Source organism: Lepidochelys kempii, chromosome 2 (genome assembly GCF_965140285.1).
Source record: "Lepidochelys kempii isolate rLepKem1 chromosome 2, rLepKem1.hap1, whole genome shotgun sequence".
NCBI classification, from domain to species: Eukaryota; Metazoa; Chordata; order Testudines; family Cheloniidae; genus Lepidochelys; species Lepidochelys kempii.
Window position 1 is genome coordinate 89,151,801 of NC_136381.1, and position 13,880 is coordinate 89,165,680.

General features: G+C 43.3%; 1 protein-coding gene across 6 annotated transcripts in view; it reads left to right on the top strand.

Moving 5' to 3' along the window:
- RALBP1 (ralA binding protein 1) overlaps positions 1-13,880 on the top strand; it is a 98,348-nt gene that overhangs the window by 34,035 nt on the left and 50,433 nt on the right. The window lies entirely within an intron of this gene.

A 13,880-nucleotide genomic window follows, 5' to 3' on the forward strand; every position in this document is an offset into this window, starting at 1 on the left:
GGCTTGGGGCTCTGGCCATGGGCGGGAGGTGAGCAGGGAGTCCTGAGGCTCCAGCCGTGGGGAGGGTGCGGGCAGAAAGGGAGGAGCCGGGGGTTAGCCTCCTGTCATAAATATAAAGGGAAGGGTAAACCCCTTTGAAATCCCTCCTGGCCAGGGGAAAGCTCCTCTCACCTGTAAAGGGTTAAGAAGCTAAAGGTAACCTCGCTGGCACCTGACCAAAATGACCAATGAGGAGACAAGATACTTTCAAAAGCTGGGAGGAGGGAGAGAAACAAAGGGTCTGTGTCTGTCTGTAGTCGTCTTGGCCAGGGACAGAACAGGAATGGAGTCTTAGAACTTTTAGTAAGTAATCTAGCTAGGTATGTGTTAGATTATGATTTCTTTAAATGGCTGAGAAAAGAATTGTGCTGAATAGAATAACTATTTCTGTCTGTGTATCTTTTTGTAACTTAAGGTTTTGCCTAGAGGGGTTCTCTATGTTTTTGAATCTAATTACCCTGTAAGATATCTACCATCCTGATTTTACAGGGGGGATTTCTTTATTTCTATTTACTTCTATTTTTTATTAAAAGTCTTCTTGTAAAACACTGAATGCTTTTTCATTGTTCTCAGATCCAAGGGTTTGGGTCTGTGGTCACCTATGCAAATTGGTGAGGCTTTTTATCCAACATTTCCCAGGAAAGGGGGGGTGCAAGTGTTGGGAGGATTGTTCATTGTTCTTAAGATCCAAGGGTCTGGGTCTGTAGTCACCTAGGCAAATTGGTGAGGCTTTTTACCAAACCTTATCCAGGAAGTGGGGTGCAAGGTTTTGGGAAGTATTTTGGGGGGAAGGACGCGTCCAAACAGCTCTTCCCCAGTAACCAGTATTAGTTTGGTGGTGGTAGCGGCCAGTCCAAGGATAACGGGTGTAATATTTTGTACCTTGGGGAAGTTTTGACCTAAGCTGGTAAAGATAAGCTTAGGAGGTTTTTCATGCAGGTCCCCACATCTGTACCCTAGAGTTCAGAGTGGGGGAGGAACCGTGACATGGTGGCACAGTGGTGGGATTAACCTGAAATCATTTTGAGATCCAGTTGAGATTTTTTGAACTAGAAATACAGATTTTAAAAAGGAATTTTTAGGAAGTCCAGAAAGCAGCTTTGAAACTGAAAGCAGCTTGGTTTCTCTCTGCTTTGTGGCCAAGCAGAGACAAAAGGGGATTATCTTGGGAATTGCAGGTTTTCTTTGCCTGGAGGCAGGGTACTTAACTCCTGCAGGGAAATTCACAGTCTTCCAACCCAGAGGTTTTTTTTTTCTTTTCTTCCTAAAAGTAAATAGGGGGTGTGTGCTCTACCCATTTGCCTGGAGACAAAAGTGGCAGGGGTTTTTTTAGGATTTTGATTTTTTTTTGTTTTACAAGGAGCACAGGTTTGAAAAGAAATTTTTTTTTCTTTGGGCTGGGTAAGCAGGTTTCCAAGTAGTTGGAGGTTTTTTGCTTTAATTTGGGCCCAGAGCAGAGACAAGGGAATTGTCTTTTTCTGTAGGCTGACAATCACTATCAGAGAATAGGTATTCTATTCCAGCACAGCAAAATTTTACAGCCAAGTTTTGTTTGTTTATTTCTAAACCTCGGGTGTAAAGTTAGTTAAAAACAGAGAGGTTAGAATGGCCAAATCCTCTGGCTCGACTACAGCTGGAATTAGCCAAATTTCAGGCTGAGGAAAAACAAAGGGAACATGAAAGACAGATAGAACTCATGCGGCTGGAGAAGGAGGTACAGGAGGCTGCCCACAAGAGGGAAATGGAGGCAAGGAAGCATGTGGAGGAGATGGAGAGGATAAAGGCCCAGCAGAATATACCAACAAACCCTAGCAATCCTTCTCCAGGTACCACTTCCCATCCCAGAAAGTTCCCCACCTACAAGGCAGGTGATGATACTGAGGCCTTCTTAGAAAACTTCGAAAGGGCCTGCCTTGGGTACAACATCTCTACTGACCAATACATGGTAGAGCTGAGGCCGCAGCTCAGTGGACCCTTAGCTGAGGTGGCAGCTGAAATGCCTAAAGAACACATGAACAAGTATGAACTGTTTAAATCCAAGGCGAGAGTCAGAATGGGGATAACACCCGAGCAGTCTCGTCGGAGGTTCCGAGCCCTAAGGTGGAAACCAGACATGTCATTTACCCGACATGCCTACCACATTGTGAAACATTGGGATGCCTGGATATCAGGAGCAAGTGTTGAATCTCCAGTAAATTTGCCCTTCCTAATGCAAATGGAACAATTCTTAGAGGGTGTTCCTGAGGAAATAGAAAGATACATCCTAGATGGGAAACCCAAAACTGTAATCGAGGCAGGAGAGATTGGAGCCAGATGGGTGGAGGTGGCAGAGAAGAAGAAAACTGGTCGCAGTTGGAGCGGAGACCAGAAGGGACCACCCCAGACCACACCCTATTACCGGGGGCCGCCCAAAGCCCCACCTACCTCCCAAAGAACCCTCCAGACCCCTTATCGTCCCACCACCCCGTTCTCCAGCAACCCACCTCGCCCCGGTGACCCGTCAGCTGGACGATGTTTTAAATGTAACGAGCTGGGGCATGTAAAGGCCAACTGCCCCAAGAACCCCAACAGATTACAGTTCATTGCACCGGAATCACACCAGAGGTCCACAGGCCCAGATACCTCCCAGATACCCTTGGAGCGGAGGGAAACTGTGAGTGTGGGCGGGAAGAAGGTCACCGCGTGGAGGGACACCGGAGCACAAGTGTCAGCTATCCATGCTTCCTTAGTGGACCCCAATTTAATCAACCCAGAGATCCAAGTGACGATTCAACCCTTCAAGTCCAACTCTTTCAATTTGCCTATAGCCAAGTTGCCTGTCCAGTACAAGGGCTGGTCAGGAATGTGGACTTTTGCAGTCTATGATGATTATCCCATCCCCATGCTGTTGGGGGAAGACTTGGCCAATCACGTGAAGCAGGCCAAGAGGGTGGGAACGGTCACCCGCAGCCAGGCTAAACAAGCCGTGGGGCTTAGCTCTGTTCCGGAAACTTCTATCTGGGCCCGGTCAGAGGTGATGGACCCGGACCCCAGGCCAATGTCTGCAACAGCAGTAGTGGATCCAGTCCCAGAGACCCAGACGGAACCAGTCCCAGAACCGGAACCAGCCAAACAACCAACACCAGACCCCGTGCCAGCACTGAATCCAGTACTTGCAACCTCAACACCAGAGGACCCCACCGAACCTGAACTGGCAGCAGCCGATAACCCTACACAAGAGGCTCAGCCGGAGCCTGAATCCCAACATAGTGCCCCAGCGGAGAGCGGTTCACAGTCAACAGAAACAGCTCCATCCCCTATATCGCTTCCAGAGGGACCAAGCCTATGTCCCCAATCCAATGAGGAACTGATGTCTCCAGCATCAAGGGAACAGTTCCAGACCGAACAGGAAGCAGATGAAAGCCTCCAGAGAGCGTGGACGGCGGCACGGAGCAACCCACCGCCTCTCAGCTCTTCTAATCGATCCAGGTTTGTTGTAGAAAGAGGACTTTTATACAAGGAAACTCTTTCTGGGGGACACCAGGAAGACTGGCATCCTCAGAGACAGTTGGTAGTTCCAACTAAATACCGGGCCAAGCTCTTGAGCTTAGCCCATGATCACCCTAGTGGCCATGCTGGGGTGAACAGGACCAAAGACCGTTTGGGGGGGTCATTCCACTGGGAGGGAATGGGCAAGGATGTTTCTACCTATGTCCAGTCTTGTGAGGTGTGCCAAAGAGTGGGAAAACCCCAAGACCAGGTCAAAGCCCCTCTACAACCACTCCCCATCATTAAAGTTCCATTTCAGCGAGTAGCTGTGGATATTCTGGGTCCTTTTCCGAAAAAGACACCCAGAGGAAAGCAGTACATACTGACTTTCATGGATTTTGCCACCCGATGGCCGGAAGCAGTAGCTCTAAGCAACACCAGGGCTAAAAGTGTGTGCCAGGCACTAGCAGACATTTTTGCCAGGGTAGGTTGGCCCTCCGACATCCTCACAGATGCAGGGACTAATTTCCTGGCAGGAACTATGAAAAACCTTTGGGAAGCTCATGGGGTAAATCACTTGGTTGCCACTCCTTACCATCATCAAACAAATGGCATGGTGGAGAAGTTTAATGGAACTTTGGGGGCCATGATACGTAAATTCGTAAATGAGCACTCCAATGATTGGGACCTAGTATTGCAGCAGTTGCTCTTTGCCTACAGAGCTGTACCACATCCCAGTTTAGGGTTTTCCCCATTTGAACTTGTATATGGCCGTGAGGTTAAGGGGCCATTGCAGTTGGTGAAGCAGCAATGGGAGGGATTTACACCTTCTCCAGGAACTAACATTCTGGACTTTGTAACCAACCTACAAAACACCCTCCGAACCTCTTTAGCCCTTGCTAGAGAAAACTTACAGGATGCTCAAAAAGAGCAAAAAGCCTGGTATGATAAACATGCCAGAGAGCGTTCCTTCAAAGTAGGAGACCAGGTCATGGTCTTAAAGGCGCTCCAGGCCCATAAAATGGAAGCATCGTGGGAAGGGCCATTCACGGTCCAGGAGCGCCTGGGAGCTGTTAATTATCTCATAGCATTCCCCACCTCCAACCGAAAGCCTAAGGTGTATCATATTAATTCTCTAAAGCCCTTTTATTCCAGAGAATTAAAGGTTTGTCAGTTTACAGCCCAGGGAGGAGACGACGCTGAGTGGCCTGAAGGTGTCTATTACGAAGGGAAATGTGCTGGTGGTGTGGAAGAGGTGAACCTCTCCATGACCCTTGGGCGTATGCAGCGACAGCAGATCCAGGAGCTGTGCACTAGCTACGCGCCAACGTTCTCAGCCACCCCAGGACTGACTGAACGGGCATACCACTCCATTGACACAGGTAATGCTCATCCAGTTAGGGTCCACCCTTACCGGGTGTCTCCTCAAGCTAAAACTGCTATAGAACGGGAGATCCAGGATATGTTACAGATGGGTGTAATCCGCCCCTCTGAAAGTGCATGGGCATCTCCAGTGGTTCTAGTTCCCAAACCAGATGGTGAAATACGTTTTTGCGTGGACTACCGTAAGCTAAATGCTGTAACTCGCCCAGACAACTATCCAATGCCATGCACTGATGAACTATTAGAGAAACTGGGACGGGCCCAGTTCATCTCTACCTTGGACTTAACCAAGGGGTACTGGCAGGTACCGCTAGATGAATCTGCCAAGGAAAGGTCAGCCTTCATCACACATCTCGGGCTGTATGAATTTAATGTACTCCCTTTCAGGCTGCGAAATGCACCCGCCACTTTCCAAAGACTTGTAGATGGTCTCCTAGCGGGATTAGGAGAATATGCAGTCGCCTACCTTGACGATGTGGCCATATTTTCGGATTCCTGGGCAGACCACCTGGAACATCTACAAAAAGTCCTTGAGCGCATAAGAGAGGCAGGACTAACTGTTAAGGCTAAGAAGTGTCAAATAGGCCTAAACAGAGTGACTTACCTTGGACACCAGGTGGGTCAAGGAACTATCAGCCCCCTACAGGCCAAAGTGGATGCTATCCAAAAGTGGCCTGTCCCAAAGTCAAAGAAACAGGTTCAATCCTTCTTAGGCTTGGCCGGTTATTACAGACGATTTGTACCGCACTACAGCCAAATCGCTGCCCCACTGACAGACCTAACCAAAAAGAAACAGCCAAATGCTGTTCAGTGGACCGGAAAGTGTCAGAAGGCCTTTAACAAGCTTAAAGCGACACTCATGTCTGACCCTGTACTAAGGGCCCCAGACTTTGACAAACCGTTCCTAGTAACCACAGATGCATCCGAGCGTGGTGTGGGAGCAGTTTTAATGCAGAAAGGACCTGATCAAGAATTCCACCCTGTAGTGTTTCTCAGCAAAAAACTGTCTGAGAGGGAAAGCAACTGGTCAGTCACTGAAAAAGAATGTTATGCCATTGTCTACGCTCTGGAAAAGCTACGCCCATATGTTTGGGGACGGCGTTTCCACCTGCAAACCGACCATGCTGCACTAAAGTGGCTTCACACCGTCAAAGAAACTAACAAAAAACTTCTTCGGTGGAGTTTAGCTCTCCAAGATTTTGATTTCGACATCCAACACATCTCAGGAGCTTCTAACAAAGTGGCTGATGCACTCTCCCGTGAAAGTTTCCCAGAATCAACTGGTTAAAATCGTCCTTGAGATGTGGAAAATATTGTTAGTCTTTATGTACTTGGTAGTATATTTAGAGATGCATGTGTCTTATTAACTCTGTTTTCCTAGAGCTCCAGGAAGAAATCCCAGCCAGTGTTTCACCCTAGCTGAGATTTGGGGGGCGTGTCATAAATATAAAGGGAAGGGTAAACCCCTTTGAAATCCCTCCTGGCCAGGGGAAAGCTCCTCTCACCTGTAAAGGGTTAAGAAGCTAAAGGTAACCTCGCTGGCACCTGACCAAAATGACCAATGAGGAGACAAGATACTTTCAAAAGCTGGGAGGAGGGAGAGAAACAAAGGGTCTGTGTCTGTCTGTAGTCGTCTTGGCCAGGGACAGAACAGGAATGGAGTCTTAGAACTTTTAGTAAGTAATCTAGCTAGGTATGTGTTAGATTATGATTTCTTTAAATGGCTGAGAAAAGAATTGTGCTGAATAGAATAACTATTTCTGTCTGTGTATCTTTTTGTAACTTAAGGTTTTGCCTAGAGGGGTTCTCTATGTTTTTGAATCTAATTACCCTGTAAGATATCTACCATCCTGATTTTACAGGGGGGATTTCTTTATTTCTATTTACTTCTATTTTTTATTAAAAGTCTTCTTGTAAAACACTGAATGCTTTTTCATTGTTCTCAGATCCAAGGGTTTGGGTCTGTGGTCACCTATGCAAATTGGTGAGGCTTTTTATCCAACATTTCCCAGGAAAGGGGGGGTGCAAGTGTTGGGAGGATTGTTCATTGTTCTTAAGATCCAAGGGTCTGGGTCTGTAGTCACCTAGGCAAATTGGTGAGGCTTTTTACCAAACCTTGTCCAGGAAGTGGGGTGCAAGGTTTTGGGAAGTATTTTGGGGGGAAGGACGCGTCCAAACAGCTCTTCCCCAGTAACCAGTATTAGTTTGGTGGTGGTAGCGGCCAGTCCAAGGATAACGGGTGTAATATTTTGTACCTTGGGGAAGTTTTGACCTAAGCTGGTAAAGATAAGCTTAGGAGGTTTTTCATGCAGGTCCCCACATCTGTACCCTAGAGTTCAGAGTGGGGGAGGAACCGTGACACCTCCCAAAACGGGGCTCCACCCACTGCCCATGTCTACAGTATAATCAAACATATATTATACAGGTCTGGTTTACACACAGTTTTTGTATCATAACTGCCAGGGATGTAATTCTGTTTTTTTGTTTGTTTGTTTAACTGATCATTATATTGGTACAATCCCTAGTCTGGTAGTACTTAGGCCAGTATAAACATGCCTTTTACCAAGGTAGCTTATTCTCCTTTCCATATGGGAATACGCTGCACTGATTTAAGTGCGTTTATACCGATATGTCCATGCTGAGGGATCATGCCACCTGCTTTAACTGTACTGGTATAGTTACAGTGGTACAGCTTTTGGATTTAGACAAGACATGATACCAATGAGTTATATTCTTTTATTGATTAAAATATCAGATAACCCAGGTTCAATCAGTTTATTAATCGAAGATAAATCAGCACAATGCAGAGAGGTTATACATTACCAATCTCTGGGAAACAGTCCTACAGCATCCAGCCTGTCCCAAAATGATTACAGAATTTTGGTTTATAGCCTGCTTGTTTACAACAGATGGAAAATCAAAAAATTACTCTGAATTAGCACAACCCTTTTCTCTTATGTGGCTTCATATATGTTTTGCAAAACATAGAGGTGGCTGTATCAACGTGACCCATTACAGATGCAGTACAGTAACTTGCAGGTGGTGCATATCTTACAAGCGTCACCAGAACATACATCTTATTTTCTGACAGATTCTGTATATACAAAGAACAGAACTATATGTACAAAAACAGATTGCAACAGTTTAGTTACTAGTAGTTTTTCACACTAAGCTTAGCAGGAATACAGTTCATAGTTCTGCAATTTAGAATATATGATATATCTTAATTGTTCAGTATTAGCTATTTTCTTATTTTAGTTGCACAACACACCTTATTCTGTCAGACTTGTGGTTACATCAAAAAAGCTATTTACATATTTTAGTTAATACATCTGTTTGCAAGAGCTGATTTCACAGTCTTAGTACAGTTCCATTCTTTAAATGATGAAACTACCACTGCAAGCATGAACACTATAGTTTCTCAGGCTGTAGTTTTCCACTTCATCTGTGGTCTAGTCATAGAGTATTATAGGACTGTGGTTGTCTTTGGTCATCCCCATAATTGCACAGATAAGAGAGAGTGGACAAGGCATGGGACTGGGAGTCAGAAACTCAAGTTCCAACACTGGCTCAGACATTGATTCTGAGCGTAGCTTTGGGGAAGTCATATAACTTTTCAGTATTTGGGGGTTTTTTTGTTTGGTTGGCTGGCTCTCTTGTCTCCCACCCCCAACCTGTAAAATGGGGACAATTACCTAACTCACACGGGTGTTGTGGGGAGTCAATATTTGTATAGCACTTTGAAGATGTAAAGTATATCAGTGGTAAGTAATGCTGGTAACTTCAAACTTGATATTAGAAAAAATATGGTCATGTATGTGAGTTTTTAATCTGAAATTAAAAAGATGTTCTGTCACCCCAGAGAACTGTACACTGCTAATGTTTCACTTGAGCCTTGTGTGGGACTGTTTTGTAAGTCTGCAAGTTTGCAACCTGTAGGACAAACCCAAATTATATTTTCTCTTCTGTACCATAGGCTTCTGTGTTTGTTGTTGTTTTTGTAACACATTGCCAATATAGTCAGTGTAAATACTTATTAGTTTTATTTAAGGCCTTCTCCTAAAATGTGTGTATGGGTATATGCTCTGTATAATCCATGTCTACTCCCTTCCAGGGGTTTTGTTTTATTGAATCTCAAACAACAATCAAACATGTTCTACAGCCAAAACTTTCAGTCCAAACGTGGCTGGGGCTAAGGTTTTTACTTCCAGAATCTCTCTGTACCAGACCTTAGTTTCCGTGCCCCTGAGAGAGTTTCTTTAGGTCTTTCCTTTATCCCCTTTATGTCTTAATTGGCATTTAATGAATATAGCTACTGGTACGGCATTAAAAAAAAGGAGTACTTGTGGCACCTTAGAGACTAACAAATTTATTTGAGCATAAGCTTTCATGAGCTACAGCTCACTTCATCAGATTCATGCAGTAGCTCACGAAAGTTTATGCTCAAATAAATTTGTTAGTCTCTAAGGTGCCACAAGTCCTCCTTTTCTTTTTGCGGATACAGACTAACAGGACTGCTACTCTGAAACCAGGTATGACATAGTAATTCCACTGCACCTTCATGCAAGGTACAAGCACCTGATAGCACGTCTTATATATATACATAGAATATGGCACATTTTTACAAATAATTTTACTTTTTACAGCAGTCTTCATTCAGGCAATGAAAACATGTTTATTAATTAAGTCGTATAGGAAAAATTCTAGTTGCCTGGTGCAAGTCACTTTTTGATGGGCAAGTAAAATATCATAGAAAGGATGGATTAGTAGATTTTATGTCTGGGCTTGTATGTTTTCATGAACACCTTGCAAGGCTTAATTAAGTCTTGCAACATCCTTGCACAGTAGGTATTAACATTTCACATTAATCATAATTAATGATGCACTGTGCGTGACAGATTTGAGACCTTGGAAGCATGAAAATTTCAAAAACCTATTGTATTGGGATGTGCAGATACAAAAATTTATCACTAATCCCAGTATCTATAAATGCTAGCAGTGTTGGTCCCAGGATATTAGAGAGACAAGGTGGGTGAGGTAATATCTTTTACTAAATCAACTTCACCCACCCATCTTGTCTTTCTCACATGTCATTACATGGGTGATCCAGTCTTTATAGTGTACTTGAATTTTCAGAAAGCCTTTATTTAACAAGGTCCCTCACCAAAGGCTCTTAAGCAATGTAAATTGTTGTAGGATAATAAGGAAGGTTCTCTCAGGTATCAGTAACTGGTTAAAATATCAGAAATAAAGGCTAGGAATAAATGGTCAGCTGTCAGAGTGAAGAGAGGTAAATAGTGGGGTTTCTCAAGGATTTGTACTGGAACTTGTGCTGTTCAACATATTCATAAACAATGTGGAAAAAGGGGTAAACAATGAGGTGGTAAAATTTGTAGATGATGCAAAATGATTCAGGATAGTAAAGTCCTGAAAAGAGAGATGATTGTAAAGACTAACAAAGGGATCTCACAAAGCTGGATGACAAAATGGCAAATGAAATTAAATGTTGATAAATACAAAGTAATGCACATAGGAAAACATGATCCCAACTCTTAATACATCTTAGAAAAGAGATAACTGAGGGAAGGATATGATAGAGGTCTATAAAATCATGAATGGTGTGGAGAAAGTGAATAGAGAAGTATTATTTACCCCTTCACTTAGCACTGTGACAGGATCCACGGGGTGCTGCGTCCTGGAAGTGAGGTTCTGCTGTGCATCCTTGTGCCTCCAGCCTGGGCTGTCTCTCACAGTGCTTTGCTAGTAACAAGCAGTAGACCGATACAGGCTCTGCTATCACTCAGGACAATAGCATGTCGAGCCCCACACCCAGCTCAATTTCATGAATGCTCCCAAAGCCACTCATGAATCACACAGAGAAAGGCAAAAAGAAAAGTAGTGCTTGTGGCACCTTAGAGACAAATCAATTTATTTGAGCATGAGCTTTCGTGAGCTACAGCTCACTTCATCGGATGCATACAGTGGAAACTGCAGAAGACATTATATATACACAGAGATCATGAAACAATACCTCCTCCCACCCCACTGTCCTGCTGGTAATAGCTTATCTAAAGTGATCATCAAGTTGGGCCATTTCCAGCACAAATCCAGGTTTTCTCACCCTCCACTCCCTCACACACAAACTCACTCTCCTGCTGGTAATAGCCCATCCAAAGTGACCACTCTCTTTAAAATGTGTATGATAATCAAGGTGGGCCATTTCCAGCACAAATCCAGGTTTTCTCACCCCCTCCCACCCCCCTCCAAAAAGGCACCAGCCAATCCCACTCCCGCCCCCAAGCCTTGCATCCCCAGACTATCTTGCCCTGGTCAGAAGCCTAACCAGTGTAAGTTTATTACTCAATGTGGAGAGGACATGCACCAGCCTTTGTACCAGAGCTGAGATTTCCCAAGCACTTCAACCAGACCGCACTCTTTTAGGTAAAATGTAAAACAGGTTTATTAATTACGGAAAGGTAGATTTTAAGTGGTAGGCATAAAAGACCAGAGAAAGTTACCAAAGGAAAAAAGATAAATGCACTATCTAAATCTTAAACCATATTATACTAGGCTTTATTTAGATCAGCAGTTTTCTCACCCCACTGGATGTTACAGTTCTTAATGCTTCTTCTTAAACCTGGACCAATCTCCTCAGATGACCTTCATCTTCTCGGCGTTCCTGTTGCTTCCAGCATAAGTGGGGGAGGAGAAGGGAAAAAGCATGATGCTATAGTCTCCCATTTTATATCCTTAGTCCATGTGCCTAGAAGACAAGACACTTGCCCAGACATGTCCTGGTGGGCTTTGCTGAGTCAGTGGCTGGGCAATCCACGGATGTGGTATTGTTAAACTGAGTCATAGAGTTGATCAATCTCCATTATGTGGTGCTTCTGCAGCCCTCATTGAATTGTAAATCCCTTGATGACACCTCCCCTGCTGATTAATTGTTGTTGAGCACCCTCCTGGGAGTGGTTTGCCTTCTTTGTATGTCACTAGCAAACTTGCAACATATTTCAGAAACAACCATACAGCAAAATCTCATAATTTGATACATACTAACAATATATGTGTTTTGACAGAACAGTGGGTTTCAGGAGACCACGACCTTTCATTTGACATCTTACATGGCATGTTTTATATGAAATATCACAACAATATATGAATGATATATATGGGGCTTATAGGGTGCCATTTTGAGGTCCAGTATGTCACAGTATATTTTTTTTAGGACAGAAAATGAGAGTCCCATATTCCTTTGGGTATGTGGAAGAAACTTGATGATGTTAGATTGCAGTGTTGCTCTGTGTTGGAAGCACTGCAGGTGCTTTTGGCCATACAGCCAAATTCAGTATTACATTATTAAACTAGAATTTGATGAAAAGGTCCACATTTTGTGCTGCAAGACTTCACATCCCTAAAGTTTTTTTTTTCTCATAATGGGTCTGATCCAGTACTGTTGAAGTCAGTGGGAGTCTTTTAATTTGCTTAATGGGCATTGGATTAGACCAGTGGTTCCCAAACTTTAACAACCTGTGAACCCATTTCACTAAAATGTCAAGTCTCACGAACCCCCTCCTAAAAATGAATATTTCCAGGGATTTTCTCCTTTACCTGATTATAAACTGTAAAAGCAGTGATCTTGGCAATATAAAATTTTGTTTTTATGACACACATTACACACTATGTATTAATTATTATTTATCATTATGAAAAGTGCAACACTCTTCCAAGATCTCGCTTTCATAGCTTGTATCACTTTGAATAAGCCTATTATATGACAAGGCTCCTATGTTTCATCAAGGAGTAAAACAGCATGAAGGTATTTAAGAAGCCAACTCAGAGTTCTTTCTACACAAACATTCAGGTCTTGAGCAGTCCAGGCAAACAATGCATGTTACAACAAAGCTTAAACTTGTTCTTCATAATAAAAACAATACTAGCTGCCTATTTAATTTTAAAAACAGCAAAAAATATCCACCTCCCTTTCCATTTCTTATAAGGAGTCTTGAAGTTTAAATCTCCTCAGTGTGATAGATATACTTGCTTTGATCTGTTTAGCTCTTGGAAGTCCCGGGGCTCCAGGCTGCTGACCCTGTGCTGCCCGGGATCCTTAGGGACAGCTCTGTCCACTATTAGGGAATTTTTTTTCCGAGAACCCCCTGTAACATTTCGCGAACCCCCCCAGGGGTTCACGAACCCCAATTTGGGAGCCACTGGATTAGACCCAATAACAGTATGACGATGCACAAGGCTTTCTACCCACAGTAACTCCTCCATCAGTTAGGGCACAATTTGTTTTCCCACTCATCAAAAGCCCTTATCTATTGGAAGAACTGTTATGCAGTATATAGGAAGAATAACCAGTCTTTCTAGGTCATAAGCTTAATTACAGTCTTCCTTTCCCTTCTGGTGCCATTATTGAATGGAGTTCATCCCCACAACCGCTAATTCCATTTTAATCATATGGAGGTCATGAAATGTTCATTAGAAGATGCTGAGATTCATTTATATTGCATTGTCATCCAGTGCAATATGTCTTACAATTTCATTAATAACTTTCAAGTTGATCTGCTCTGTGTTATTTATCACCCCAAAGAGGAATCAGAGCAAAGCTGTTTTCAGCTTTTTTTGTTTTAGATTTGTCAATGCAAATGACAGCTTGTGTTGTAACAGTGCAGCTCTTTGTCAGTCTATGTATGGCAGCAATTGAATAGGAGTTAGAAACTAGTATACTCATAATACCAAGCCTGGGGGGAAAATTACTATTTGCTGGAAGCGTTAGGTTTGTGTAGCCTCCTCTAAATGTCAGAAGATATTTGCTGTTGTGGATTGTAGTGCCTCTATTAGATCTAATTTTTTTTGTATTGAGAACTGGATCAAACAAAGCTAGATTGTTTACACCAGTGTCTCAATGAAGGATTATATAGCAGCTTTCATAAAATGGACCTAGAGCACTTTCCAGATTGTAAATATATGAAATTAAGCCACTT